We start from the raw sequence: 5,798 nt of genomic DNA, 5'->3' as shown, positions 1-5,798 counted from the left end.
GCGTCAGTATCTATTATTGAGACACATACGTACATGTACTATAACACACTAGTCTTTCATTTCTTGGTGACTATAACTATATGTCTCTTCTTTGAAACTGATGTGGCTATGGATAAGAACATATCTATAATTCAAATAGCTAAAATTTGGCTCATGAATATCTGGTAAGAAATAAAAAAATGAAAAATAAATTAATCCTTCCACCCGCCCCATATGTTTGTGTTACCCTTTAAGTTTACTTAGGCCTAATTCTTAAAGCTTGATGGTCACCCTCAACTCACAATGCAGTGGCGGATTCAGGGGGGGGGGCAGGGGGTTGACATCCCTACTTTTAATTGGAAAGTCTGTCATAAAACAAGACGCTCCCAGGAGCCTGAATCGCTCACCTGGTCAGTTTTGTCTTTCAAGGGTTATAACTCTAACAAGGAGTTGCCCGAAAATTTTGAATCAATGAAAACTTTGGTAGAACTTATCATAAGGATCATTTCATCAATTGAAAGTTTCATTCTATTCATTGTAGTTTTCAAGATATTAGCTGAAAACTGCTTAAAACATAATCTTTTGCCTTTCAAGGGCAATAACTCTAACAAGGAGTCGTCCAATGAGTTTAATCCCCGAAAACTGTTTTAGGTCGTATCATAAGGATCATTTTAGCAATTTAAAGTTTCATTCTTTCTATCATAGTTTTCAAGAAAGTTTTGTTTCTGAAAACAGAAAAAAAAACATCATTTTTTACCTTTCTAGGGCAATAACTCTTACAAGGAGTCGTCTTACAACTTACATTCCTGGAGACTTTTGTAGGCCTCATGAGAAGGATCATTTCCGCAATAAAATAATTTGGCCAAACCTTAGTTTTGGAGACATATGCGTTTTTAGGAACGGCGGCAATGTTTTTTGATGAATCAAAAATCCAAAACATACCAAATTTGGTTGCAGTTGGTGAAACAGTGTCAGAGGAGAAGAGTTTTGAAAGACTGTCAACGACGACGGACGCCAAGTTACAATAGCTCACATGTTTTTCGGCCAGGTGAGCTAAAAAATGGCAAATAATGTTCTAGAACCCTCTTTTTCTGAGGAACCCCGATCAACACCCCTCCTTTTCAAGGTGCCTGTATTCGCCCCAGCTATGAAAATACGAAGCACAATAAAGAATACTATGTACCTGTGACTATACCTATAACAGTTCCAGCATCATAATAGCATATGATTGTTGCCTTTTAGATACATGAACAACTGGACTGGTATTTATCATTAATCTCAGCAACAGTTCCTAGTTTTAAGTATGGGTCTGTCCAAAAATCAGACAGGGGGCGATTCACCATAATTCAAAATAACCAATGAAACTGTTCAAACACATTTGTTACGTCCCAAAAAAACTCATCGGGGCGATCATTTCCTTGGAACTGCTATATATATCGTAAAAAAGTTTGACTGGTTTTAGTGTCAAATTCTGGCAGAAAAAATTGCCGGTACTTTTTTTTATATAGTAAAACATAATCACATTTAAATGTGTATATTTTAATTTGCGCTCCTTCTGTCAGTAACGGTTCTATGAGGCCCACTGAACACAAGTTTTGGGATTAAGATATGCATGAATCACAAATCATAAACATCTGCTTATAAGGCAGCGCTGTACTTAAAAACTTACTTAATTCATGTTCCATAACTTCCTAGCAGGGTACCTATAAAATGCGAAACGAAACGAAATAAAACGAAACGAAGCGAAATCATTCGAAACGAAACGAATCGAAACGAAATTTATATATTGCGAAACGAAGCTGTAAAGTGCGATACGAAACTGTAAAATGCGAAACGAAACGTTTTTTATGTTCAGGTTGAAAACATAGCCTCTTGCTGTCTGTGACTGGTGAGAGTCAGCTGTACTGTTGGTTAGCTTGGCTTTGAATGCCTCGATTGTACTGGCATTTTTGGCACTATCTGAAAGGCTGTTCCAGTCCCTGATTGTTCTGGAAAGAATGAGAATGTGTAGGTGTCTCTGTTGGTGTGCAATTTGTCTATAGTTGCTGTTTCCCCGAGTTCTGATACACCTCAATGTTGTTAAATAGATGCAGCTGGTACATTTATCATGTCAAGGTTGATCTTATACATCATGATTAGTATGGATCTTAGTCGGCGTTCTTCTAGGTATCCCATTGTAGCTGCTTTACCATTGATGTTTAACAGCCAGGAGTTATGTCGTAGTAATTGCCCTTGACGAATCTTGCTGCATTTCGTTTTACCTTCTCTAGTGACTGTAGGTGAGACTGTTAATAGAGATCCCAAACTGTGGCTGCATATTCAAGTGTGGGTCTAACCATGGTTCTGCAAGCAGAAGCTTTGATGTCTGGTTCACATCCACATATATTGCAGCGTAGGAACCCTAGCCCTAATGTCGTCTATAATTCTGAATGTTACATGTAAATACCCAAGATCGATGGTGAACAATTGACTAGGTATTCCTAGTGATGATCTTTTTTTTTTAGTTTAGACTTTCCATTCGGATCTCTCAAGACTAGCTATTACCGTAGAATTTGGATAGTAACTGGATTAAATATTGGATCATCACTGAAAAAACTTACCATTAAAGCTTCAAAAGAACAACCTGTGTAAATACCGAAATTGTAATTTCCAGCTGTTGACATGTTAAGATATTATATGGTCTTATATTATGCTGATGGCCTTTAGATTTTCCCAGATTAAATGGAGTTGATTTCATTTGAAATTGTTTTTTTTTTTTTTACACCAGGAATCCCCTCACAGTTTACACCTAGCAAATATAACAAGATGCACACTTCAAGATAATTTCTCTGATGTCATCATTAGATATCTTTTGAAGTTTTTTTTTAATTAATGAGAATGTATTTATGGCTATCACGGTGTTTTATTTAGACTTATCACATGATTAAACACCTGGCCATCCGTCTAATTACACCGTAGCAAGTAGAGAATATATATTTATTGAAGAGTTTTAATGCCAAAGAATGGAAATCTTTTTTTATAAAATAAAGTCTGAAATAATCTATTCTACGATCAGATGTCGATTTTGATATAATATACAGTCACTGCTGTGAACATGCATGTACATTGTTCGTGAATGCACAAACTGTGAACCGCCTCACTATCTCATCACTTGAATCCATTGTTGGTTTTAGTATTCGGAGAATTCTCCTTAGTTTTCTACTTTGTGATTTATTTTTTCGTTAACTGTATTACAAAAATGAGAGGCTTCAAATAAGCTCGTATAGGCATTAGGGATCCTCCATTTGAATTTGATTTTTGAAGAGACAGGTTTTTTTATCGTCCTAATATTTTTTGTTACTTTTTTCTATATTAAGTAAGAAATTGCAAAAATTAAAAAATCATGATAGAAAATTGATCCTAACCCTAAAAATCTAACGACTGCTCCCTAAGTGTATAGAAACAAGTAATCCGCTGCATAACGATAATTTTGTTTGTAAGAGTAATCAAGGGAACCAAGATTCTAGCGGTAATCAAAAGAATGTGATACAGGGACAAAGACCAGACATGGAAAACAGACATACACAAAAACGAACATAAAGTAACTAAAATCATACATACAAAATAACAAAAGACAATGAGCAACTCGGACTCCACTAAAAACTGGGAACATGGACCAGGTGCACCGGTAGGGTAAGCGTCCTCTGTTTTTCTAGAAAGACCCGCTGAGTTGCTCATAAAAAGTTAAGTCCGGCTTAGACGAAAGGGGAAACGAAAAGTTAAGTCCGGCTTAGACGAAAGGGGAAAGGAAACATAGACACGTTGAACAAATCAGTTTACATGGCGCAGATGGATACACCGTAACGATCCACGAATTCATAATAATTGTTACATCGCTTTTTATTCCCTAATGCGATCCAACAATATTAAGCGCAAATAAAGCTCGTAACTCTCTCCTGATCCTTATTTTTAATGTCGGAAAATCAAGTCATTCTCTTTATTTGCCTGGTCAAAAGATCAAAGCTCTGGGTATTTGTCTAATGAAATTAAATGGAAAGAAAAGTCCAATATATTTAACAATGTTTATTCAAGATTCCCTTCTCTATCCGGAAAAAACATATGCACAATGAACACATATTATAAATGTCCCTACGGTTATTCGATTTTGCAAAATATATGTTAAATCTTACACATTTTTCTGCGTATAAAATCCTGTTGCTCGAGTTTCTTGTAATATATTGTAAAATTTCAAACATCTCGTTTGTATTCAGTTCAACATTTCTGAACATACGCCAAAAAAAAACACTGACCAGTAGTCATCAAATGAATTACTTTGCAGTTACACATGGTTCATGAAGTGCATGGATGTACATGTAAATTTTCAACGGTTATGTGTCATAGCTGTGCTCAATAGCCTACTTGTAGTTTAAGTATTTGTCATTTTGTCATTTTACATTTGTACCAAGCGGTCCTGTCGTACTAATTGTTGTCAACAGCTTTTGTCATGAAAATATTTTTTTTTAAATGACAAGCTTTAATGCACTTGAGTGGAAGTACCATTTGCATCATACGAATGCTCGGAAAGAAGAAACCCCCCTTTTTATGATTTTATGAAAAGGGGAAAATTGACGAAGCGTCATTTTCATGATATATTAGAGTCAACTCTTTTTATATAAAACTATACCAAAATTTGTGATAGTTTATTTTCAAACATTACAACATTAGTTTTGGACCAAATAAAAACTGTTATTTTGATCCTAAATTGAAATGTCATTCCTGAGCTTCACGGCTTCCCTTTATCTCCCCATCATCGTAACTAATGAATACTGAAAATTCCGAAAGCGGTACGTTTTAAGCTCCCACAGGGAGACAAGTAGAACAGTGGGAGATTACGGAATGTATGATGAAATATCAAGAGGCTCCGACCGAAAGCAGAAGCGTTGACACCTATATAGATGCATTTATTTCAAACTTTCCCACATTAATTTCTAACGAACAAGTGTGGTTTGATATTTTTCTCATTTATATAACTTAAAAATTCGAAAATATTATAGGAATTATTGATTCCTGCTAAAAATAATTATAAGTTCATCAACAATGATTTGTAAATGTACGTGCTTATTATGTTTTACCTATTGTACCCTGAAAACATTAAACACAGCAGGGATCTGTCTGTTTGTTTGTCTGTCTGTCGCTAAACACAGGAAAATCCAGTGATCTTTAACATATACATGTAGTAGTGCAGTACTAACATGTAGTTGAGGAAGCAACGGTAAAATATGATTTATACTTGTCTCATCTCTGTGGATTCTGTTTTCAGCAGAACATACTCTTGATGACACCGAATTTTATATAAGTGCGTTTTTAATTTTGTCGATGCTTGTTCAAAAAACACTTCTTTTTTCGGGAGACCAAAATGACTTGTTGCTTAAAGTTTTATCAGGCGTAAAATAAAGGTTTTGGCAAACATACTTTACACGAATAATTAAGTACGTGACTTTACCGTTGCGTGTGTACCTAATGATTTTTTCCTCACATTTACGTCGGGCTGTTTAAAGTAAACTTTATATCTTAATTCCTTCTCAATTTGGAGCTTCAATCAGGCGCGGATCCAAGGACTGGCGTACCGGGCGTACGCCCCCCTTCCCCCCTTAATCGGTAAGAAAAAAAATTTCACCACAATTTTCACACCATAATACATTTTGCCTTGCTTTGCACGGCATTTAATTCAATTAACGCCCCCCCCCCCAAAAAAAAAAAAACAAAAAAACAAAACAAAACAAAAAAACAAAACAAAACAAAACAAAACAAAAACAAAAACAAAAACAAAAACAAAAACA

The sequence above is a fragment of the Perna viridis genome, chromosome 13 (genome assembly GCF_037379345.1).
Source record: "Perna viridis isolate PV_CMFRI_1.1 ecotype Kerala chromosome 13, ASM3737934v1, whole genome shotgun sequence".
NCBI classification, from domain to species: domain Eukaryota; kingdom Metazoa; phylum Mollusca; class Bivalvia; order Mytilida; family Mytilidae; genus Perna; species Perna viridis.
This window is presented reverse-complemented; position numbering follows the sequence as displayed.